The sequence below is a fragment of the Leopardus geoffroyi genome, chromosome B3 (assembly GCF_018350155.1).
Source record: "Leopardus geoffroyi isolate Oge1 chromosome B3, O.geoffroyi_Oge1_pat1.0, whole genome shotgun sequence".
Classification (NCBI taxonomy): Eukaryota; Metazoa; Chordata; class Mammalia; order Carnivora; family Felidae; genus Leopardus; species Leopardus geoffroyi.
Window position 1 is genome coordinate 2,581,424 of NC_059337.1, and position 25,807 is coordinate 2,607,230.

At 50.1% G+C, this 25,807-nt stretch overlaps 1 long non-coding RNA gene across 2 annotated transcripts; it reads right to left on the bottom strand.

The window, feature by feature from the left end:
* Positions 1-5,330: 5,330 nt before the first annotated feature.
* LOC123582409 lies at positions 5,331-24,597 on the bottom strand. Of its 2 annotated transcripts, XR_006704365.1 has the most exons (4): positions 24,332-24,596; positions 21,462-21,751; positions 16,119-16,263; positions 5,331-5,931 (listed from the first exon to the last, which is right to left on the bottom strand). It is a non-coding gene; the product is annotated as an uncharacterized LOC123582409 (long non-coding RNA). The 2 variants fall into 2 exon arrangements; XR_006704364.1 differs by lacking the exon at positions 5,331-5,931 and having other exon boundaries at positions 15,915-16,263; positions 24,332-24,597.
* Between the last annotated feature and the right edge of the window lie 1,210 nt (positions 24,598-25,807).

A 25,807-nucleotide genomic window follows, 5' to 3' on the forward strand; every position in this document is an offset into this window, starting at 1 on the left:
CAAGGTCAGACGCTTCACTGACTGAGCCACCCAGGTGCCCCTGGATGAAGCATTTAGAAAAGGAAATCTAGGGGTGCCTGGGAGGCTCGGTCAGTTAAGCTTCCAACTCTGGATCTGCTCAAGTCATGATCTCATAGTTCGTGGGTTCGAGCCCCGAGTTGGGCTCTGTGCTGACAGCTCGGAGCCTGGAGCCTGCTTTGAATTCTGGGTCTCCCTCTCTCTCTGCCCCTCCCCTGCTAGTGCTCTGTGTGTGTCTCTCTCTCTCAAAAGTAAATAAACATTAAAAAAAGGTTAAAAAAATAAATGTGCATTTATTTTTGAGATAGAGAAACAGAGTGCAAGCAGGGGAGAGGCAGAGAGAGGGGGAGACACAGGGCCCAAAGCAGGCTCCAGGCTCCGAGCTGTCAGCACAGAGCCCGATGCGGGGCTCGAACCCACGAACCGTGAGATCATGACCTGAGCCGAAGTCAGACGCTTAACCGACTGAGCCACCCCAGGCGCCCCACAAGTCCCTTTTTATTTTATTTTATTTTATTTTATTTACAGATATTGAAAATGAGGTCAGGACTCGTTCAGGCAGGAGCCTGGTCATACCGCACGCGGCATCTGACCGCACAGAGCACAATGTCGCTGACTTGTCCGGCGCTCCGTCCATCAGAAGAGAGCTCCTCTCCATTACGTGATAGTGCATCAGACTGAGTAAGTTTATCTTTATATACTTAAAATGTGGAGACTCAGGCGAAGCTTATAATTATAGAGAATGCAACGACACTGTTAATTAACTTGCGCCTGGAGAAGACTCAGGCCACTAATTCATATCCTCTGACTTCATCGATGTCGAAAGCACGTTGGCAAAGATTCGCTGTCAGCCCCAGTCACTGGGCTGGGTCTAAGGCCCCGTCAGGACAGAAGATGGGAGGAGAGTTTGGGAGGAAAGACAGGGTCTTGTTATTGTCTGTGTTGTTGATGTTTCTGTTTTCGTGTTTCCAGGATTGTTTGTTTTCATCTGCAGCGTTTTCCTGATTCACGTGAAAGAGCCCATCCAGTAGCTGTCTTACAGAAACTGCACGTCATTCCCAACGAATTCAGGAGGAGGCAGAGACAAATACAGCAGAGGGAAAGAACAACCAATTGTCTGTTTTCGGTTTTGTTTTTTTTAATTCCCAAAAGGGTGTTTTGCCATATGCAGTTAGCAAACCATCTAGAAGATTCCCAAGTGTTTCTTTCTACCACGGAAGTTCTTCACAGCAGCCTGCAGATTTTAGGGTGATGGGCTTTCCTGAATCTTGAGCCCTTTCTTTTAGAAATAGAAGAATTGACAGGTGTCTGGGTGGCTCAGTCGGTTGGGCTTCCGACTTCCGCTCGGGTCATGGTCTCACGGTCGGTGAGTTCAAGCCCCGCGTCGGGCTCTGTGCTGACAGCTCAGAGCCCGGAGCCTGCTTCAGATTCTGTGTCTCCCTCTCTCTCTCTCTGCCCCTCCCCTGTTCACGCTCTGTCTCTGTCTCTCTCAAAAACAAATAAACATGGAAGAAGAAGCAGAAGGATTGAAACGTCGGTACTCTTCGACCGAAAGAAGACTTTCGGCAAGGCTGCCCCCGCTTCTGTTGTGGGACAGCAGACAGCAGAAGTCCCAGACTTGCTTGGCTCTTCAGAAATGAGTCCCGAGCTTTTCGTACAGAAATCGGGCCGCTGACAGGTGGATTGTTGAGCCCGTGGCCTGGGAGAACATCTTCCTGAGGATGTCGACGGCGCTGTGCTCCTCCCTCTTCAGACAGGAGACACACTCTTGCGAGTCTCCTTCTGAGCAACCAGGGAGATGGACAGGGTGGGGAGAGCGCGGACCGCAAGACGCAGGGCCGGGACGGGCGAGCCTCCCGGGTCCGCAGCCTCTGCTCCTTCCTCCAGGAGGAAGACAGCCTGAGACACACGGGAAGGCGGCCTCGGGTTTCAGGATGCGATCCAACGTTCTCACGAGAGGCGTTCACGGTCGTTAAACCGACCCTGACCCGGAAGCAATCAGGTTTATGATCTAGCTGAATCTCTGTTTGTGACAAAAAACCGAGTCTTAATGATCTGGATCCATACAGACCAGGAGGATGCCTCTACTGCCTGGGTATTTGTGCACCTTCGGCGGGCCTTAAATTCCCTCTGCCCAAGAACTGAGCAAAACATCGATGGTTGAGTGAAACAGGATTGTTTGTTTCAGAATTAACGTGGGAACGCCAATTTGTCTCTGCGGCCCTGCCAGTGGAAAATATAGCAGCTTCAGTGTCCAGTCTGCCCTTCGAGATCACGTTCACGTTTTAGATCTAAAAAGCTGACGTAAAAAAATCATCTAGCGTAAGTTTAAGTTAACGGATGATTGAAAGTCAGAGAGAAGAAGAGTTTTTCCGACTGCGGTAGGCAGAATTCTGACACGATCCCCCAGATTCCCGCCCCCTGGTGTACATGACATCCTCTCCCCTGAGTGTGGGTGGGACTATTACCATGATGGATTGCACTTTTTTTTGGTGGGGGGGGGGGGGGGCGGTTAGGCTATGCTATACAAGGGGCAAAGGCAAAGGAATTTCTCACATGTAATTAAGGTCTCTAATTAGTTGATTGTGAGTTCATTAAGAGGGAGACTACCATGGGTGGGCCTGACCTAATCAGGTGAGTCCTAAATGAAATCGGAGATTCAAAGCAAGAGAGATCCTCTTATTGGCCTTGAAGAAACACTACCGTGTTGCAGACAGGGCCACACGGCAGAGAACTTTCTCAAAGGAGCTGAGGCCCTCAACTCTACAACCACAAAGAAATCAATTTTGCCAACGACCCGCGGGAGCTTCCAAGAGGGCCCTGAGCCTCGAATGAGCCTGCAGCCCTGTCCCAGTTCCGCTGAGACCCTGAGCTGAGGACTCGGCTGACCTGTGCCAAGCTGCGGATCCACAGGCCGTATAACAACAGATGTGCCTTGTTTTAAGCCTCGAAGTTTATGGCAATTTGCTGCACAGCATAGAAAACGGGTACACTTAGCTCAGACAGTAAACCCTGCAAGGCTGGGCCTAAATTATTCACAATTTAGCTTCCCTCTGGTGGTTGCTGTCCCGAAAGACCTCAGCTAGCCCCCAAGAGCACAAACCAAAACGCGACCCCCAGAGGAGCCCGGAACCCTTGAGAAGGAGTCCCCGGAGCACAGCCCCCAGGCACAGCTCCATGACCCCCACCAGCCCCAAAAGGGGTTTGTCGGTAGTTTTATTTGCATACGTTTAGGGCAGAAATCACGCACTTGGCACCCCTGGGCCTCATGAACCCTGCACGACCCAGGCCTGGTCGCGGCTCTGCTCTATGTCGCCCCCAGTGCCGCCAGTGCCCTCACGGTCAATGTCGGCCCTCGGGCAGTCCCCGTGGCCTTGCCCTCAGCCGAGCCCTAGAGGCCCCCCTTTGGTTGCACACGAAGCACAACGCGTCTTGGAGCCCTTCCGGCCCAGAGCGCAGGTCTCATCTGTCACGCAAACGGGTGTCCCCAGCTGTGACGCAAGCCATCTCAGACTCGGAAGGCTGGCGGCTCCCGGGACCCACCCCTCCCCGGGTCACCCGTGCTGGCCCAGCGCCGGGTCTCATCCCACTGCGCCCCCGTGCGTTCCCGCCGGCAGATAACCACGCCACTGCCCTGACCTGACTGCACAGTCCGGCCCGGACACCGGCAAGGAAGGCAGCCTTCCGGTGGCCCAGAAGACGCATTTGGAACCGACGTTTCAACTGTAAAGCCACTAGGAACGCCAAACGTGATTAGTGTTACTATGGCCTTGGAGCTAGAGCCGAAAACGTAAATCGTGCGTTCTCCAGCCGGATTGGGGCTTACGGCCCTATGCACTCGGCGCTCATTCGCATCAGGCTCTTGTCACCTTACTTATGCCGGAGGCCAGCTCGTCGGAAGGCACTGAAATTTGCGCCAGAGACGCAGAGGGGGCACCAGACACGAGACAGCGGTTTGCACGCTCCTGCCGCATGCCTACAGGTATCCAGGAGTGTGTGAGGCTTCTGGGGCCTCCCAAGGGCCACCCGAGTCCCGCTGGCCTCGGATACGCTCAGTCCCCTGTGCTGGAAGAGGGGTCCTCTCCTGGGCCCATACACTGCCAAGTTCTCCGATTCCTATAGTCAGGAGCTTGGCCTTTTCAATGTGCACAGCAGCGAGGACTAACCGACAGAGAAACACCTTCCATGCGGCTCAGGGAGCTGCGGAGGGGTCCCACCAGGCCACCCGTCCCCCACCCCCCACCTCCCCAGGGCAGTGGTTCTCTTTCCTGGGTGCCGGTGTGCTATTTTTCTCTCCTGATCCAAGACTCCCCTTGTTATGGCTGAGGGAGCAAACAGAGCCCACGTGAACCAGCAGTCGAGGGTCTCGCATGAAAAGGGAAAAATTCCTCTGACAACTGCTTGTATAAGACTCTCCAAAGAGGGGCGTCTGGCTGGGAATGCCTGCTCGGGATGTGTGTGCAAAGCTCCACAGAGAAGCTGCAATCAATCATTTCTTCTTCTTTTTTTTTTTTAATTTTTTAAGTTTATTTCTTTATTTGGAGAGAGAGAGAGCGAGAGAGCACAAGCAGGCGAGGGTCAGAGAGAAGGAGAGACGGGGTCCCGAGCAGCTTCCGCGCCATCAACACTGAGCCCGATGTGGGCCTCGAACCCACGAACCGCGAGACCGTGGCCTGAGCCGAGATCGAGAGTCAGATGCTTCACCGACTGCGCTACCCGGGAGCCCCTGCAATCAATCATTTCCTAGTCCAGTCCCCTCGTTTCCTCCTTTAAAGGGAAAGGTACCACCAGGAAAACGTCTTCTAACGAGGACGTACCAATCGCCTCTTCCCTGAGTCATACTTGACTCTCGATTCATTCGGCAAGAGCACCCTGATCGATTTCCATTGATGGGGGATAAGAATCATGATGATCCAGCTATTATTGGTGAAAAATCCTCCTAAGTCAGTTGGTTTTTTTGTAACCGTATAACTAAAAAGCACCTTCTAAGGGGAATGGAATGTGTGGCTTGTGCTCAAGCCCACGTAACGTGGACAACTTGTAATTTGGCACCTTGAAGCGTTCCAGGATTTGGAATAAGTTCGTTTCTTTCTTTCTTCCTTTCTTTCTTTCTTCCTTCCTTCCTTCCTTCCTTCCTTCATTTCTTTCTTTCTTTCTTTCTTTCTTTCTTTCTTTCTTTCTTCCTTCCTTCCTTCCTTCCTTTCTTTCCTTCTTTCTTTCTTTCTTTCTTTCTTTCTTTCTTTCTTTCTTTCTTTCTCCTTTCTCTCTTTCTTCTTTCTCTCTTTCTTTTTGGTGTTGAACCATAAGCCAAATATTTCACCTTTCCAAAAGTCAGTGTCAAATGATTTTTTTTTTTTTTTTTCATCTGTAAAAAGAGAACCTGGAAAGAAACGCCAAGTCCTTCCTGGAAAACACGTATCCCTTCCTGCCCTCCCTCCACCCCCTGATAAATAACATAAGCAGCAGTGATTTGCCAACAGCAGCCCCAGGCATGAGGCACAGCATCTGTTACCGAGACACTGGAGAGACAGTGGAAGGCGGACTGGCCGCCCGCCAAGCCTCAGACTCCAGATTTTTGCTGACAAGGCTGTCAATAAATGGGCAGATGGCTTCAGCACCGCCGGCAGGAGAGTTCGGTTAACCCCACACGGGACATTATCTCAAGTCCACGGTGCACGGGGCTGAACCCTTTGTTGGGCCATTAAAACCGTTCCCTGATGGAGGTGGCGGGGGGGGGGGGGGGCGGGCACGGGCTTCATTTAATGAGATTAACGAAGGCTCCCTCGATCGGCAGGCGGAATGAGATCAGCGCTGGTGGCCACGGCAGGCGTGGGGGGAGGGGCATCTCATTCTCACGCTGCGTTTCCCGGCATTTGCACACGGGGGCCCAGTCCTCGGTAGCTGTGCGGGGCCCTGCAGGGAGAACGTGAGCTGATGTAAACACTCACCGGGAGGGACGTGCACGTCTCCTTGCCGAGCACGGGAGCTCGCCCCAGAGTCCTACCGGGGCTGCGTAGGCAAGGATGCGAGGTCCGTGCTGGCAGCGGCTGGACGAACAGCCAGTGGGGGACCCAGGCTCCCGCCAGGCCAGCAGTGAGCAGGGGGGACCTGCAGAGACAACCTCTGGTGGTGCCGTGGGGACAACACCCTCTGCTTTAGGACAGAGCCATTGACACCATTTAGACGAGAAGCTTGGGGTGATCACAGCGTCATTGGTGACAGATGTGCGGCGTGACCCGAGGCAGGGCGTTGGACCACCCGCCCTATTTCCCCACCTATCAGCGAGGGAGGAGAACGAACCGCTCAGCCGCCAAAAGTGATAAAGGAAATATTCCCACACACCGCACAGCATCTCAGAGTTACCGCGTGCCTTTTGTAAGTTTAAGACAGTGGTTCTCAACCGGGGGTGATTTTGCCCATCGGGGAACATCGGGCAGCATCTGGACACGACTGGCATCTCTTGGGAAGAGAGCGGGGATGCTGCGACGTGTCCCAAGCGCAGAGCACAGCCCCTCAACAAAGAGGGGTGAGAAGAAGGCCCGTGTGGCAGATGGGGACAGCGGAAGTCTCCTGCACACCCTGAAGATGGGGGAAAAAGAGAGGCAGGCAGGCCGGAAAGGAGAATTTGTTCTGTGTCTTCAGTCGACTGACTTTCAGTGCGGCTGCTCCAAATGCGGTTTGCTCTTTTTTAAATTTTTAGAATTAAGTTTATGTATTTATTTTGAGAGAGAGAGAGAAAGCGGGAGCAGGGGAAGGGCAGAGAGAGGGAGAGAGCATCCCAAGCGGGCCCTATGCCCTGTGAGCGCAAAGGCCGGTGCAGGGGCTTGAACTCAGGAAACCCTAAGATCTCGACTGGAGCCGCAATCAAGGGTGGGACGCCTAACTGGCTGAGCCGCCCGGGTGTCCTTTCATTTGCTTTCTTAACCCTCCACTAAACCGCCGGTCCCCGCAGTCTCTTCTAAGCTACTCTTGTGAACCAGACTCGAATAATGAAACATCAACGTCCATAAAAAGGGCTCTGAGGTCAGTTTCTCAGCGTCCGACGAGAATATACATCAGCCCCGTAACGAGGCCCACAGTAAGTTGAATAAAAGCAAGGGTTCCCGTTGGCGATTGGGGTCGGGGACGCGAACGAGATTTGAAGGGGTGAAAGGCAATGAAGGCGGGATAGGGGATTGGGATGTGGTCAGACGTGGTCTCTTTCTCATTTCTCGTCTTGGGCTCGAGTCGCTTTGGATGGGCAGGCGCGGGGGACGTCCTGGGCCCAGTTTTAAAGATGTTGCCACCTCTTTGCAGGCACCAGTCAGGGGAGACTTTGGCCTGCCTGTCTCTGTGCGGTGAGACGGGCTGACTCGTGTCCTTATTTGGAAACAAGGTCATTACAGAAGCAGTTAGTTAAGATGAGCTCATCCTGGAGCTGGTTGGACTCTTGAGGCAGTGTGACCGGAATGTGGAAATTTGGATGGGGACGGGCACCAGGGGGAAGGACATGTGACAACAGAAGCAGAGATCGGGGCGATGTGCCCACTAGCTAAGGAACGCCAGCACGACCACGGGGCAACACTGCCAAAATATGGCCCCGAAGTGCAGGAGGCAGGAGGGGCTCAGCACAGTCTTTCTCGCGGCCCCCAGAAGAAAGCAGCCGTGTCCCCACCTGGACCACCGGCTTCCAGCTCCCGGCGTGAGGCCATCTCTACCGCAGCCAGTCTGTGATGTTCTGTTACCGCAGCCAATGAGCTAGGTCAGGTGGGTGGGGGCTGAGGGGAGGGCGAGTGGGCCGGCCACCCTGCCAGGATCCAGGCCACCATTCTTGGCCCCACTCGCTGCTCCAGGGGGCAGGCCCATCGGCCTATTCCCCTCTCCAGCAGGTAAGAAGGAGGGACGTTTTCCTTTCAGCAGGCCCCGGGGGGGTGCCTCCAAGAATGTTTGCCAGGGGATGGGAGGCTGCCTCCCTTGGCTCCTTCCACTCTCCAGCGTGGGGACCCGGGGTCTCTCCACCCTTTGCAAGGAAGAGCAGGGCCGTCTGCAAGGAGAGCCATGCGGGAGGGGGAGGACCAGCCCAGTGACCCCACAGTCACGTTACGAAAGAGGCGCATGGAGACCCTGAAGGGCTCTACGCTGGGCAGCAATGCGGTCACAGTTCCATTTAAGAATATCACGTGAACAGCGACAAAGAGGATGCTTTGGAAAGAGGAGGAAAGGAAGGACTAAAGAAACACCAGCAAGAGGCTGCTGTGTGGTCCAGGTTAGACGGGTTGTAGGGCGGGGACTTGAATCGGCATGAAAATGATCGCCTTGACAGGACTTGGGCGGAGTCCATTTGGGCACTGAGAGAGAGAGAGGGACGAGTCACAAGCGAAACCCAGTGCGTGTAGGGGGGTGACACTCACTGGGATGGATGGGCAGGAACCCCGAAGATTCTGAGTGGGCTCTGCTCTGGGAAGGAGGCTGGGACTGGAGTGAACACGTGAGGGTGAGTCGTGCTTTTGGGAGCTGTCACCATTTCTTGAGAACGGATGGAGACCAACGAGGTTTACAGGGAGTAGGGACCGAGTGAAAGGGTGCCCCTCGGACACCCCGGAGAGAAGGGAGGAGGGATTGTCGGAGGCAGCAGACAAGACCACTTCTGTCAGACCGGTGTGGGAGTAACCAGGGGGTTGGGAAACTTAGCGAAAGAGTTCCAGCGGATGGTGGGGAGAGGAAGCCAGCACAGAAAGGATCCAGAGGCTGGGAGATGGGGAAAGCCAATGGAGAAGAACAACTTTTGTAATAATGATGTCCCTAATCCCCACACGGAGGGCTTTTTAATTGTGAAAGCATACGCATAACATGAAAGGCGCCACTTGAACCGTCTTAAAGGACACAAATCAGTGGTATTGGGGACACTTACCATGTGGCCCCATCACCACCCCTGCTTCCAGAGCCAAGATGAACTTCAATAAACCTCCAGTCCCCCAAATAAACTGCACACTCATTATGGGGTCCCTCCACCTTCCTCCCAACCTTGCCGGCCCCTGGAAACCACTCGCCTTCTTTGTGTTTCTATGAGTTTGCCTGTTCTGAATGTCTCGTGTCAATGTGATGGGGTAACGCGTGGCTGACGTCTGCCACTTAGCGTAAGACTTCTCGTTCCTTCAGGTCAATCCACATTGTAGCATGTATCAGTACGTCATGTCTTTTTTACGAATGAACAATAATTCCGTTTTGTAGACACACGACATCGGAGCCGTGCACTCGTCCGTCTGTGGGTATCTGGGCTGCTCTGCATAGACTTTTAGAATTTACCGATCACTCTATCGGTCCGCGTCCTCTGAGAGACAGATGCCAGAATGGGATAAAATATTAAAGATGCGTGGATTACATTAAGCCACCTATGAGGGAAAGCGGGGAAGGCTGGGGACCACCGTGCGAGCCTGATCCACCTGGAAGGGAGAGGTAGCAGGATGCCTGGAAATGTCCTAGGCACCAGCCAGTCCAAGGGAGACTCAGCAAGGCCATTAGAGAGTCTACAAGTCACGGTCGGCTGTCCGGGGCTGCCGTTGCCCATGAACAGGCTCACCTGTGGCCCCCGGGGAGAGCCCAAGCAAGGCAAGGCTGGGCACCAACCAGCAATGACATCAGAGCCCAGCAGCTGAGGCCCTTGGCTAAGGTGATAGTGTCTGGGGTGCTTTCTCATGGCCTCCATACAATCCTCAGTCTATGGAGGGGAGATTATGATTACTCTCCATAGTTTAGAGGTCACGAACATCGAATCATAGAGAGTGTCTTGGCCAATATCAATCAGCCAGGAAGCGGTGAACCTAATTGTGAAACTCAGATTTTTATTTTAATCTTGCTTTTCTCCCAAAAGGTCTTCAAAATATTTGTAGCATCTGACCCGTCGTCTCTAGTCTCAGTTCAGCCGCCAGTTTGAAGGTCTCCGGACTCATCATCTGGACCGTAGATTCTGAGAAGTCTTCCTGCTGACAGATGGTCACGTGCTTCCCAAACGCCTTGATGGGTCTCTGTTCTTATGAAATGGAGCCTAACTCTTTGGCATGACTTTCAAGACTGCCAGGACCCATCTCCGGCTCCCCCTTCCTAATGCTGTGAACTCATCGGCTGCCTGGCCATCCTGTCTACGCCCTCCACCACTCTCCTCACTCCACCACCCGAAGCCGCTGCGTGTTCCCCCAATGGTCCCTCACCTTCTGCTCTCTCTGTCCCTCACAAGCCACTTCTCCATCCCTTTGATCTTGGAACTCGTACTCATCCTTCAAGACAGCTCCTCTGAGCTCCAGGTCAGAATTAGTGCTCCCTGCTGCGTACGTCCCACGAGTGTGAGGCGTTTATAAAGCAGCACTGTCATTAACCAGCTAGCTGTTTGTCTCCGGGAACGTGGATTCCCGGAGGGCCGGGACTGAATCAGATTCATCTCCACTTGCCCTGGCACGCGGTAGCTGCTTCATCGATGTTTATAAGCCCCCCAGTCAGATCAAGAAGAGCCTATCACAAATCAAAGCATTGTTTTCCAGTGGGTAGGACCTCACTGTTTCTTACCCACACCTGGCAGTGGAGGCCAGCACCCTTAAGCTTGCGATGAGAGAAGGGAGGCGGAGTTTAACGAAATCAAGGGGTGGATGATCGACCCACAGCTCCCCAGTTTCCTCCCCAGTAACCACGAGCCTCCAGCTGGCGGTTCTGAACATGTGAACCAAGGGAGCACTCTTTTCCAATCACTCAAGAGACATTTAGAAATAAAAAGAGAGAGTTCTCCCTAATATCTTTTGAGCTCCCACCTGAAGTCGCCTGAGGGAATGGAGATCTGAGTCTAGGCAAAGCACCATGCTCGAAACAGGCAAATGTCAGAAGAGGCTGCGGCTTGTGTTTTTGTGTTTTGATCTACGGAGAGGAACCATCGACGGGAATAAGTTCTGTTAACCTCCCGTCAAAGTTGAAGCACAGCCCCTGCTTTTCAACAGCAGCGAGTGTGGCCATTTCATGACTTGTTTCCGTGGAGCAAGCCCAACTCTATTAAGTAAAAAAGAAAAGGAAAGAAGGGGAGAGGAGAGGGGAAGGGAGGGGAGGGGAGGGGAGGGGAGAGGAAAAGAGAGGGAAGGGAAGGGAAGGGAAGGGAAGGAAGAGGAGAGAGGAGAGGAGAGGAGAGGAGAGGAGAGGAGAGGAGAGGAAAGGAGAAGAGAAGAGAAGAGAAGAGAAGAGAAGAGAAAAAAGAAAAGAAAAGAAAAGAAAAAAGAAAAGAAAGAAAAGAAAGGAAAGGAAAAGAAAAGAAAGGAAAGGAAAAAGAAAAGAAAAGAAAAAAAGAAAAGAAAAGAAAAGAAGAAAAGAAAAGCAGAAATTTGATCTTATGGAGAATTCTGGCAGGAATATTCGACTCCTCTCCCCACTTCCTTTCCTCAACTGGCATCGAAACTACCTTTCATCCCTCTGGCATGCAGCGGCCAGAGCCTCCTTGTGGGGCGAAGTGTGCTCAGAGACGACGGTGGTGCTGGGCAGGGCTGAGGGCCGCTGCAGGGGGGTGGCTGTGGGAGTCTGGGCAGCAGTCTGCCCCTTCTGGAAGGTCTGCCGACTCCAGGCTGGTTCCAACTTCCCTTCTCCTCCGAAGGGAGGTGTGTCCTGCCCCCAGGCTTTCACTCTCTCCCATTTAAGCACATCCATCACGTCCCACTACCCTGGGACCTGCTTCAGTCTGGGGCCGGCACCCAGCCAAGCTGTGGGGCCACGCAAAGCCCCCTGATGACCTTCTAAGGGGTCTCAGCTTCCTCAAAAGACAAAACGCGGGGTCCCCAAGGTTGGCGTGTTCAGAAGTCAGTCTCCACGTGGGGGGGCTGTGGCCTTGCCGAAAAGCTCGAATGTTCCTCCGGCATGTGATCTCCTCCTCGGTGGGGGGGTGCTCTGCTCCCGCATTCAGGCCGCCACCTCCAGACACGGCTTCCCCTACCTGAGCCTGGACACAGCTGCCTCTCTGCTTCTTCTTAGCACGGATGCTCGGGGTTTTCAAAGGGGCTATTCAAACACCAAGAGAGAAGGACATTAGGACCAGTATGGATGATGCAGAAGCCACAACCACTATACTTACAAGGTTGTCCTGGCCGCCAGGTACTCTGCCTGCCTGTCCTGTGCGTTTTCTCACGTCATCTTTGACCATGATCATCTCATGACCACACAAAGCAGGTGCCACCCTCGTGTGATGCCCAGTCACTCTGAGAGATGTAAAGTTCCAGGCTGCCCACCTACGTTTCCTTTCTTCTCATGATATCTACCCCCTTCGGGGCAGGCTCTGTCCCTCGCCCCTCCAGCATGCGGTAAGACCAGCTACAGACTAGTGGTTCAAAGCACAGCTTTGGGTCATTTTTGGTCAATTGCCTGGATGCTAATTCCGACTTTGCACCTTACTCGCTATGTGACCTTGGACATGTCACTCAACCTTTCTGTGCCTTTGTTGTGCATCCCTAGGATAAGGATGATCAGAAGAATACCTCGGTCACGGATGATGTCCCGGTGTCATGAGTAAAAGCTCATACGAGTAACGTCTGGAACATTATCAGCCCCAGAGGAAGTGCTGTGTTGTTATTTTTACTCTGGAAGGGACAACCTATCATCGCACCCACCGCCTTGGCCACAGCTGATGACCTAGAGGCTGGGTGGCCTTCTCATGCAGCTAATTAGGGTCTACCTTCTTGGGTCTTTCCTCAGTAGACCCAGAATCAGGAGAGTCAATCCTGCTATGGGCAGAAGCGGGGCAACATTTTGAGATGCGAGGTGCAGAAGGTTCTAGCGCAGGTGGGTTGAGTGCTGCTGACAGAGCAAAGCCAAGAAGAGGGAAAATGTCAAGAGGAGGGCCCCCGGCAGCCTTTTCTCCACTAGGTGTTCCTGACATATATGGTAACCTACCCTTTGCCCCATCCCAGCCCCACCTCTAGCTCCTGAGATCCTAGTACATGCTAGTGGAGATTAAAAAAAAAAAAAAAAGTAGCATTTTAATGTCTTCAGGGTGAAGAATGATCCTATTAAAATAGCTGTTACAGAATAACCAAACCCTGATTCAAGACACTACAACACAGATGTATGGTTTGCAAATATTTTCTCTCCTTCTGTATGCTGCCTTTTCATTTTGTTGATTGTTTCTTTATGTTTGATGGAGTTTCGCTTGCTGATTTTTGCTTTTGTCACTTGTGCTTAAAGGGTAAATATCCAGGGGCGACTGGGTGGCTTAGTCTGTTAAGCGTCCAACTTCAGCCCTGGTCCTGATTTCATGGGTCATGCGTTTGAGCCCCACATCGGGCTCTGTGCTGACGGCTCTGAGCCTGGAGCCTGCTTCACATTCTGTGTCTCCCTCTCTCTCTGCCCCTCCTGTGCTCTCTCTCTCTCTCTCTCTCTCAAAAATAAATAAATAAACATTAGGGGTGTCTGGGTGGCTCAGTCGGTTGAGCACTCGACTTAGCTCAGGTCATGATCTTGCAATCTGGGAGTTCAAGCCCTGCATCGGGCTCTGTGCTGACAGCTCAGAGCCTGGAGCTTCTTTTGGATTCTGTGTGTCCCTCTCTCTCTCTGCCCCTCCTCCGTTTGTGCTCTGTCTCTTTCTCTCTCTCAAAAACAATAAACATTTTTTAAAAATCTTTCAAAAAGAGTGCATATCCAAAATATATAAAGAATTCATACAACTTAGTAACAAAAACACAAACAATTCCGTTAAGCAAAATGGACAAAGGGACTGAACAGACATTTCTCCGAAGAAGATGTACAAATGGCCAACGGCCTCACCGAAAGATGATCATTATCACGAACATCAGGGAAATGCAAATCAAAACCACCATGAGACGTCACCTCACACCTGGTACAATGCTTATCGTCAAGAAGACAAAAGATAACACGTGTTGGCAAGAATGTGGAGCCTAATTACAGTGGCAATCGCATTGCACCATTATTTTGTATATCTTAAGCTCACTTAATGTCATATGTCAGTTATAGATCAATTTTTAAAATTTTTGAGACTGAGAGAGAGAGTGCATGTGCCCATGCGTGTGTGCAGGAGAGGGGAAGGGAGAGGGTGAGAGAGGGAGAGGGAGAGGGGGAGAGAGAGAGAGAGAGAGAGAGAGAGAATCCTAAGCAGGCTCCACACGGTCAGCACAGAGCCCAACATGGGGCTCTATCTCATGACCCCAGGATCACGCCCTGCGTTGAAACCAACAGTCGGACATTCAACCGACTGAGCCACCCAAGCTCCCCTGTATCAATTTCTTAAAAAGACACTGTAAGACAATCCTCAGAGGAGTATTCCACACCCCGAGCACCACGGCTCCCCCAGAATCACTGAGCCAGCCTTCGCCTATTCCCACCACCGTGTCCTGCTCAGACTCCTCTATGCTCTGGCTCTAAAACGCTGGATGGTTTAACTTGGCCATCTGGGCCAGCTATTTGGAAGCCATTCTTGATGATTCCAGCCCTGCCAATTTTATAATGCCAACTTTATATTCCAGCCAGTTATTAAGCAGTTGGGTTTCCAACCTTTGTCGGTGACACTCTTAAAGGAAGGGAGGGCGATGCACCTGCACAAGGAGGGCTGGGGGCATCCTGCTTGGTGTTTTTCAGGAAAAACACAACCGGGGGTGTGAGGCATCGTGAAAACTTGTGGATATCAATTCCATGCAAATGCCCAGGACTCAGTCGAGTCTTTTTTAGGACGGTGGGGAGTGGGGGGGAGGCGGGCGGGGATAAAGAAAATACCAAGCAAGCTTACACTTAATTCATACTTAGCTCTGGGGGAAAAAGTTGATAAAACTTGTAGTTACCAATAGTTACTATGGAGCATCTGCTACAAGAAAAAGAGAAGTTAGCGGGTGTCGCTCTTGGCATGTAGCTTTCTAACTGACCTAAGATAACACGGGAGACGTAGATAAGCGGCCAAATCCCCAGCTTCACCATGGTGTCAGTCATAGGAGGACCACCCACCCCGCCAGTCCCTAAAAGTCTCTGTGTGTCTTGTAGGTGTGTTTGTTTATAATAGTCTGGGAATGAGGAATCCTGGCTCCAGCACTAATGTGTAAAGCCTGGGACAAATTCAGGCTTTCAGAGCGGTGGTGAGGCTTTCCTTCTTTTTATATTCACAGAATCCAACCAGCGCAGTGGAAAAAGGATACAATTAAAAGGCACGAGACACCAAGGCTTCGAAATCAGTTCTGCTTGATGCTGACGCTCTCCGTGCGACCTCGGACAAAGTATCGCCCTCTGTCCACCTACACGGTCTCACCTCCAGAATAGGAATGATAACCTCTGCCCACCTTGTTGGGTTGGAAGGATCTGATGAATTAAATGTATGCAAACTACATGTGCGTTAAAAGTCTGGGATGACACCAGCCTCACCACAACCACCACCACCACCATCATCGGCATCAGCTTGGCCACTGGTGGCCAGTGGTGGGCACCCCAGTAAGTAGGATGGGTGTAGAGTAGAGCTTCTCATTCTGGGCACTACCGACATTCTGGGCTGCCGTGGGGTCCTGTCCTGGGCATTGTAAGATGTTCAGCAACCGCCTAACCCAGATGCCCGCAGCACCCCTTTCAGTTGTGACACAAAAATGCTTCCAGACGTTTCCAAATATCCCTTAGGGGTCAAATCACCCCTGATTGACCACCAGTGGCCTAAAGGGCAACCTTTGTCCTCCCAAGAGGTGAAAGAAGAGGGGAGGAAAGGGGCGCCTGGGTGGCGCTCAGTTGAGCGTCCGACTTCGGCCCAGGTCGTGATCCAGCGGTCCGTGAGTTCGAGCCCCACATCGGGCTCTCTGCTGTCAGCGCAGAGCCCGCTTTGGATCCTCTGTGCCCCTCTCTCCCTGCCCCTCCTCCACTCATGCCCGCTCTGTCTCAAAAATAAATAAGCATTAAAAAAAGAAGAAGAAACGGAGAGGAAAGAGTGAAGCTCTTTGGGAGGTATGGCAGCTACCGCTCACCGGACATTTGAATAGGACTCTGAGGAGATAACCACACTGGCATCCCGTTGCTTCTGGAGTACCCTTTTGCTCCCTTCCCCAGACATTCTTCCTCGGAATTAGAAGTCCTCAGCCTAGTGGCCTTTGACCCCAGGTGTCTGTCCCAGAAAAGCCCACCTTGTTTTATGTCAGCTGTCCCGCCCTTTGCATGGAGAGTGCACCATCCACTTGAACCTCTGGCCGTCTCCCCGGTAACCTGGAGCTAACGTAGAGGGACTCCGGGCTTGTGGCAACGCCATGGGTAACTCTAGGATCCATTCACCTGGGAAAGACACAACGCAGAGAGAAGCCAGGGGAACCCGACTTTTACCTCCATAATTCCACCAGGCAGGGGGTCACCCCCCACCCTTCCCCACCTGGGGAAACTCAGACCTGAGCACCATGGAGTCCTCCCTGATTTGTGTCCTGCTCAGGCCCTTCCCATTAGATGGGTGTCCTCTAAAAGGCCCCAACCATGTCTTTGCCTCTGAGAGTATTGTCATATGTATTTCACCTTGTCTGGATTCTCAAAGCTGATGGTGCAGAGTTGACCATCCCCCCTACCTTGCAACCACGCTGGCCCAGCTACAGAGGCCAAGGAACGTCTTAATCCAGTCCCAGGAATGTTTGCCTGATCTCAGCCCTCACCCTGGCTCTCGAGCCCCACCAGAGCCCGAGCCCTGTGTGCTACACCAGCCCCTTGCTGGAGACGGGGGACACAGGCTCTGTAAACTTGAACCAGAATAAAGGATCTGAAAAACGTGACCCCCAGGCACACAATGCCACCCCTCCACACATCAACTAGCTTCATTTGCCTGTATTCCCGTCTAATCCTTGTTATGCACAAACATAGCTTGCATGCTTATTAAGGTATAAATACAACGATGTGTCCGCCTTTTCCGTAGTTAATGTCCTATCATGAGCATTTTCCACTTTGCTTTAAAAATTACCATTTTAATGACCACCTAAGCTTCCATAGAGCGGTTATAAAATTCCTGACTTAACTGTTTTCCTAAGATCTAGTCTTTTTCTTTTTTCCCTATTAAAGTTAATTCTGCAATTAACATTCAAGATCTTCCAGAATTCAGAATTTTTTTTCGTCTAAATGATTTCCTTGGGACGAAACCCCAGAAATAGAATCGAGTTCAAGGACGTATGTGTGTATATGACTTTGATATAGATGGCTGATTACCCGAAGGGGTGCCCCCGTGACCTTGGGACAAGCAGTGTCGGAGTCATTATTTCGTCACGACCGTGCCATTGCTTTTACGTCCTTCATGGGATCATATTATTGATCATTACTTTCACCTGCATCTCTTTGATTACTATTAAAAGCAAGCGTTTTCCCTAAATGAATTTTAGTATCAGTGGCTTCACGGAAAGGACAGAGGAGGGGGTTTATGTCCCAAATTCTGCTTCAAACCACTCCGAATCCCACGTTAGACATGAAAGCATTCTGTCCAAAGCCTTCCTTGGGCTCACCACTACCTGTATGTTTTATCGTTGCTCTTTTGTTCCTTCCGTCACCTCGCCACCCCCCTGACCCCCCTGTGTGACACCTCCTTACTGCCATCTTTCTCTTGTCCGTGGAACCTCAAGTTCCACGGGCGTTTATCACCCACAACAACTCAGCTTTGCTCAATGCCACACAGGTGCAAATGCCCCAGAGGAAAAAGAACCAGCAAACACAGAGGACGGTTGGCAACAGACCAGCACCCACTGGGTGGCACCCTTCACGATGGAGGTTATCGCTGATGCTTCTGGACAAACAGAGGGCGGTCCAAAGAATTCTGGTGAAGATGTTCTACACTTCATCATAAGCTCCCGTCATGGAAGATTATCTGAGTAGACGCCTTCCTCACACACCTCAGGCACCACGTGTGGAATCTGTACGATGCTTCTGCTGGATCTGATAATGTTTTCCTTCTATATGGAGACCTGATAATGTTTTCCTTCTTCTAGTTGTGACACAAACAGCAGCAGCAATCACAATACTATTAGCCAGCTCTTCAATAGCTCGTATTACATGCCAGGGCGTGCTCTAAGCATTTCCCATTTACTAACTCACTCAATCGTCACTGGAAGCGTACGAATTAAGTATGAGAATTACACCCAGTATACAGGTAAGGAGACTGAGGAACAAAGATCACCGGAGCTGCAGTCCGTTCAGAGGCTCTGTGAGTGTCCTGTGAGCCTTGCAGGATGCTGAGCCCAGAGGGGAGAGGGGAGGAGTGTGTGGGGCCAAGCAGCCCCTCCGACTCCTTGCTCCATCCAGACACGGGCTGGCTCTGTGGCCCACTCTTCACGCGAGGCCATTCGGAAGGAACATTCCATTCTGGGACATGGGTTCCTCAAACACGCTAGGGTCCTGTTTCTTTTTTGTTGGCCAGTGTCAAGGTCAGAGGAGATGTGGTTGGATAATTGGTCTTAGTCAATGACACACGGCAACCATGTCTTATGCTGCTAATGCTCCCTCAAAAATCAATCCCGTTGGCATTAATAGAATGTTCTCATTAAAAATATATGAGACACGCTGAGTGGCACATGAATGGGAAATAAACATGAAACGAAGTCAGTGAAGGCACTGGGTCTACTCTTTACTGATTCCCATTTTTCTTCAAACTCTCAGGCCCCCGCTCTGATTCTCCCTAATTAATTACTAGCTATTAGTGCATAATTAGCAGCATCGCTGTCTAAGTGACAGCACCATATATCAGCAGGGACACTAGCCTTGGCGTGGCATCTCAGCCGTGGCACCCGGGACAGCTCCCTCAGCATCTCTGAGCCTCATGCTTCTCCTCCATGAAATGTACGTGATCAGACCTCTCCTCACTGCTCTCCAGGCTCTCGGAGACCCGAGCGAGGGCATGCCTGCCTGCCCCCCGCCCCTGCCTCCACCCTCGCTAATTCTGGGACTCGTGCACTTGTCACTTTCCTTGTCAGTCAAGTGGGGATGAGAGTACGGGGCTGAGTAGGGGAACTAGGGAGTAATGGATGTACACATAGTTTGCGAACCACAGTCTGCGTAAGGGCTCCTGCCTCTGAGTAGTTTTACAGATGAAAAATAATGACTAAGGCAAGGGTGGAGATCTTCTGTTCTTATGGTATCCTTTTTTTGCACCCCAAAGATGGTGTGAAGGTTGCCCTACCCCATTCTTTCCTCCTCTGCTGAGAGACTTTGGACACGCCCCAGGATTCATCTGCGAAGGAACGCAGAGGAACCACATCAGCCCCATCCAACGTCAATGACCCAATATTAAAGGATAAACTTCAATGTGAGCGTGCTATGTGGGCTTCCGTTGGCTTATTCATACATCAGAGCCATCCACGCTGCGTGAGCTGTGACGTTACCAGTCTTCCAGAAAGCAGACATTAATGGGGAGGTGGAGTGACACCTTCACAGGACAGTCACCCTATGAGAGAAGTGGGGCTGGGCCAGGAAAGTCTGAGCCAGTGATACAGGTCCAACAAAGTCTCCGCCCAGCCAGGTCCTGTCTTGGAGGGGGGAATGATGCTCTCCCGTCTGCCCTCACAGCTGTACACGTCCTAATCCCCAGGGAATATGCTTTCCTCCATGCTGAAAGAGACCTTGCAAATCTAAGTTAAGGATCTCGAGATGGGGACATTATCTCGGATTATCCAAGTGGGTCCTGGGTAATCACAAGGGTCCTTATGAGAGGGAGGCAGGACGGTCAGAGCCGGAGAGGATGTGATGATGCAAGCAGAGGTCAGAGAGAGAGAGAGTGAGAGAGAGATTCGGATGCTATGATGCTGCTGCCTTTGGAATGAAAGAAGGGGCCATGAGCCAAAGAAAGCAGGTGGCTTCTAGAAACTGGGAAAAACAAGGAAATAGATTCTCTCCATTTCCACAGCCTCCAGAAAGAACCCAGTCCTGTATACCTTTTTTAGTCTTCTGATACTCAGAACCGTAAGATAATAAGTTTGTGTGGCTTTAAGCTGCCAAGTTTGTGTTAATTTGCTATAGCAGTCATAAAGCACTAACAGAGTATCAAGCGGGACATCTCCACGGTCGCCATATTGCCTATAACAGCAGTGACCTTCAGGCTCTGCACAGATACCCGGTGAAGAAGTTGGCAAGCCTTAAGTGTTTCCTTTCCCAAGGCACTGAAAAAAATGTCCAACCTCAGAGAGTCTGGGAGCTTCACAGACATAAAATGCAGGCACTTTGGCAGGCCTGGGTGGCAGGACTGGTGCTGAGCCGCATGGCCCGTCTTGCACAGACCAGCGTGTGGCACGCGGCGGGCCTCAGTCGCTGTGCAAACAAGGAAAGAAGGAAGGGACAGAGGGAGAGAGCAAAGAGGTGTGCCTCGGGAATTTGGGCCCTAAAATCCCAGCGATTCTGTGGCCTGTTTCCTACCTAAGGTTATCCCACGTGTCTTGTCCAGATTCGATTTGATTTTTTTTAAGGTTTTTTTTCCATCTTTATTTATTTTTGAGAGACAGAGTGTGAGCAGGGGAAGAACACAGAGAGAGAGGGAGACCCAGAATCCGAAGCAGGCTCCAGGCTCTGAGCTGTCAGCACAGAGCCCGACGTGGGGCTCGAACCCATGAGCCGTGAGATCGTGACCAGAGCCGAAGTCGGACGCCCAACTGAGTGAGCCACCCAGGTGCCCCTCGATTTAATTTTTATTTGTTGGGTTCCTAAGCTCAACCCCTGAGCATGCATTCTAAAATGTGTACCTTTCCAAATTCCGTCTCTGAACACAGTCCCGGAACGTCCAGACTCCACATGTCCCTGGCCTCCTTACTGGATGCACCTTCTGCTCCCACACGGCCCCTGTTGTCTACCTCTCCTCCCCCTGCTCTGCGTGTTTACTTTTCTGTGGGCTCCATGGGGCTTCCCCACTGAAGCCACCTCCCAGCCCCTGAAAACGTCACCCCCACTGGGTGGTGCTTCGCTGCCAGAGTTCAGACACAGAAAAGCCCGGAGCTTCTGACCAAGGGAGAGCTGAGGTTGACCTTGATATGACACAACTCCAGGAAAGATTGCGGGTCAGCACCAGAGCACAGAAGGAGTCAAAGGGCAGGAGGCGAAGGGGGAAATCCTGGGCCATACGTTCCCGGCAGAGGCAGCTGGACAGGATCATGGTGAGCCCGGCCCTGGGGAAAGGGAAGGTCTTTCCCAGGATGGGGAGCCACGTTAAGGCCTCCCTGTGACTGGGTTTCCAATCGGAACATAACACAAGCAGCCGGTCTGATCCTATAGGATCCTATAGAGCTCCTTACCGCAACACGCTCAGTGTGGCACAAACACCATCCAGAGATTCATCGCCTGTTAAAATCTGATCGCTGGGAGCTGCCTTGTTGAAAGTTTGGAAAGGCTAACGCCGTCCCCGGGCTGCTGTGATGGCACTTTTTGGGGCACAGCAGGCTGAGGACAGGGACGCTCACCTGCCACCCACCCACCCAGAAGAGGTCATCCGCTGCCTTAGTTACGGCCCGTGGTTTTCTAAAGCTCACCTTGGCTCTGCGTTCTCCAAAGTTGTAATCAGTCCAAGTCAAACTGCATGAGATGTTCAGTGAAACCTGGATGCCTGAGGCCATTTTTTTCCCATTCATGTGTGTGATATTTGCCATCACTCTATAGGTTCAGTTGGAAAGTTCAGCATGCAAATGCTGTTTCATTGATTGATTGATTCATTCATTCATTCACTCAGTGATCAATTCAACAGTTGGGGTCCACTGTGTGCCAGATACCAGGGTTAGTGAGAGAATCGCAAGAGTGAGCATGGCCCCAAAGAGCTTGCAGTCTAGAAAAATGGACAGACACATAAACTGAGTGCAACGCAGTGAGACACTTGTTCTGACAGGTGCGTACCAAGGGACCCTGTACCTCAGAAACAATGACAACCAACTCTGCCTGGAACTTGGGGGTTGCTGAGAAAGATTTGAAGATTGGACAGCATTTGAGCTGAGGAGAAAAAACAAGGAGGACGGGCTGGCGTGGTCTGGAAGTTTGACATGTCTTGGGCTCTGGCTGTCCAGGAGAGGAGCCGGGGAGGGGCTGGTAGGTGAAGGGGTCTCAAGGGTCACAGCAAAGAGCTTGGCTTTATCCTGTAGGTGGTGCAGAACGTGTTGGGGACCACTTAGTGGAAATCACGTTCTCATGAAAACCAATGGGTTTTGCCAGAGTCAGTCTTCTGCTTTACCTGAGATGAATGTGCTCTTTCCTGTAATATTAGAATTCTTTATTATGAGAAAAAAATTAAACAGAGGGTCGGATATATGTGTGAGAAGCTCAGGAAATGATCAGGCATAGAGAGACACAGGTTTTGGAATCATCCAAATATATATATATATGGATATATATATATATATATTTTTATATATACATAAATATAAATATACATATACATATATATAAATATATATATTTTTATATATACATAAATATAAATATACATATACATATATATAAATATATATATATATTTTTAATTGAGGCTGTGGCAATGGATAAGCTCACCTAAAGAGAATTTATTTGAAAAAGTGAGAGAAGAGTCTTGAGACATAACAAAAATATAAAATACCTGGTAATACACTTAACAAAACGTGAGAACATGTCATAGAAAACATTATAAGAATTTGCTAAAGGACATAAAAGAAATTTAAGATATAAAGCCTCAGTCAGTAATTAATTCTCTGCCCAGTTAAGTCCATTCCATCCAAATTTACAGCAGAATTAACTTTTAGAATGTGATTTAAAAAAACAAACAAACACACAAATTCTAGGGGTGCCTGGGTGGCTCAGTTGAGCATCCGACTCTTGATTTCGGCTCAGGTCGTGATCCCAGGGTCGTGGGATCGAGGCCCTAACACTTGTTCTCTCACTTCTTGGGAGACTCTGCCCTCAGATATCACCTCCGTTGGTCTCCATGACTTGTCTAGTGCGGTGACCCAACCCCCTGCTCCTGAGAAGTCTGAGCCCTCGGTAATCACACTTCTCAGACGGGGTGGCTGCCCGTATTTGTCCACAGTCACAACTGGTCAAGGTAGCACCAGAAGGTACCCAAGTGGATCACATGAGTCCTGTACCCTTTCCCCCTGACCCCACTGTGTAACCAGGGCTATACCACCAAAGAGAGAGAGAGAGAGAGAGAGAGAGAGAGAGACCGATTGAGGCTTGCAAAAATGTAAAACAATACCTCTCTCCTTTTCAATAATTCATTTTGGAAAATGGAGCCCTTTTTTATAGAAAATGTATCATTCGTGTTAACATGTAATAGTTACATGGCGTTTATTTTTCAATGATTTGGTAACAAAATATTTCAAATAGTTCTCGGTATTAATTTCTAATATCAGTAGGTAGAACACACATAAAGCAAGACTTCCTTGAAGTCTTCAAGAAGGTTCGAAAATGCAAAGGAGTCTTGATACCAGAAATTTTAAGAACCATTGATCTGAAAGAGTAAATGCACTAGAATAGTCAAGACGTTTTTGAAAAGGAAGAGTAAGAAAGAGGAATGTTCCCTGGTCGATTTTAAACCACATTATAATAGAAAGCAACAGCGTGAGGCTGGCAACAGAAAACACACACTTGGTCCAGAATATATGCAAACCTCCAGTGTACAGATGAGAAGCATTTCAAATCGGGGGGATGGAAGGAAAGATTGTGTAATAAGTGTTTATAAGTTTTAAATCCCATAAAAAGTTACAAGACAAAAATAAAATGTTGAGAAAGTATTTGTAATGTATTTTCTCAAAGGTTGATAAGCTAATGAATACGTAAAGAGCTCCCAATAATTAATAAGCAAAAAGAGACTCACAGGATTAAGAGGGTAATGGGGTAATTCACCAAAGAAGGTACGCGAAGCCCTAACAAATGCATGAAAACAATGTTGTTCTCATTCGCAGCAAAGAAATAGCATATTTCAAATCAAATACCATTTTGGTTGATTGTATTAGCAGGGAATTTTACTCTCTAGCCCTGGAAACAATCTGGGGACATCAGCACTTTGATCATTATTCTCAGGACTTAATGGATTCATCTTTTCTGAAAAACTCTTGGTCAAGATGTAGCAAATCATTTTCAAATGTGCATATTTCTTGACCAGGAACTTTCGTTTTGGAGAGTTCAGCCTGGCAACAGAACCCAGCAAATGCACACAAACTGTAGAAGAATGCTCCTTCCAACATTGTTTTTACTAGGAAAAAATTAAAACCAACCTAACAGTCAACCATTAATAAGGGGTCATGGCAATAAGAGCTGATGTAATCTCACCATAACATACTGTGCAGTCACTAACAATGACAAGGACCCGTGGAAAGATGCCCGTGACAAACCGTTGGCTGAAAACAGTCGATTATGAATTAATACGTATAGTACGAACCCATGAGCGGGGGACATCGCCAGCATTCACCAGTATGTGGCCTTCCTCCTCTTCTGGGCGTGTGGAAAGTCATACTTTTCAGTTTCATTGAAGTTAAGTGGAATCATAGGACTAGTTCTGGCCAACAAAACACGTACAGGAGTGACTTGTTTCATTTCTGGGCCGAGGCAGGAAAACGCCAATGCCTGACTGTCCAGTCCCTTTACCCCCTCCTGCAGCAACCGAGAAGGCCCCGCGGTCCAGACAGTGTGGTCACAAGACAAGAGTCTCCAGTAGCTTGGCTCCGAGAATGGCTGAGCAGAGCAGAGCCCCTGCCAATCTGCTTTGGAAAAGCATGAGGAATAAATCTTTGTTTTATTAAGCCACTGAGAATCCAGAGTTAATTTATTGCTGCAGTAAAACTTAGCTAACATGAGTAATACGCTATTTTTTTTTAAATAAAATCACAACAGAAGGAATGTGCGGGGTGCTATGTAAATGTGCTTGGTGAAATATCTGGAAAACGGTATTCCCAACTTTATTTTCTTTTAAATCTTTTTTTTTTCAATATATGAAATTTATTGTCAAATTGGTTTCCATACAACACCCAGTGCTCATCCCAAAAGGTGCCCTCCTCAATACCCATCACCCACCCTCCCCTCCCTCCCACCCCCCATCAACCCTCAGTTTGTTCTCAGTTTTTAACAGTCTCTTATGCTTTGGCTCTCTCCCACTCTAACCTCTTTTTTATGTATTCCCAACTTTATTTTTTTTTTTAATTTTTTTTTTCAACGTTTATTTATTTTTGGGACAGAGAGAGACAGAGCATGAACGGGGGAGGGGCAGAGAGAGAGGGAGACACAGAATCAGAAACAGGCTCCAGGCTCTGAGCCATCAGCCCAGAGCCCGATGCGGGGCTCGAACTCACGGACCGCGAGATCGTGACCTGGGTGAAGTCGGTCGCTTAACCGACTGCGCCACCCAGGCTCCCCTGTATTCCCAACTTTAAATTGTGACTTTCGCTGGGGTGATCTGTTGCCATAGCTGTAATTTAATCTGTATATTTTTTTTTTTTCTTGAACTTTCTACAGGACGCACATAAAACCAGAAACAGAGAAGCTGCTTCCATTTTGGAAAACGAAAAGTACATCGATAAGATCTCTGGGAGAATTATCTGGCCATTCGAGGGCTTACTCACATTCAGCTGTTATGAAGGGATGACTGTAATCCCCTAAGTATGCACTTCTCAATAAAACAAGCTTATCTGTTTGGGCGAGAGTGTGTTTTCCTTTCGGAAGAGTAGGGATGGGGCTGGCGTTGAAATGAAACGTGAGATGGTCAAATCGGGTGGATGGATGTCAGGTGAGCAGACCCTTGAGCACAAAGATACTGAAGGAGGGACCCTGGAGGGGAAGGGGATTAATGGAGCCACCGAGGCAAGTGACCCAGCACGTCTTGACTTTCCTCCAACAGCATCCCGGGGGACCTCGTGTAGCT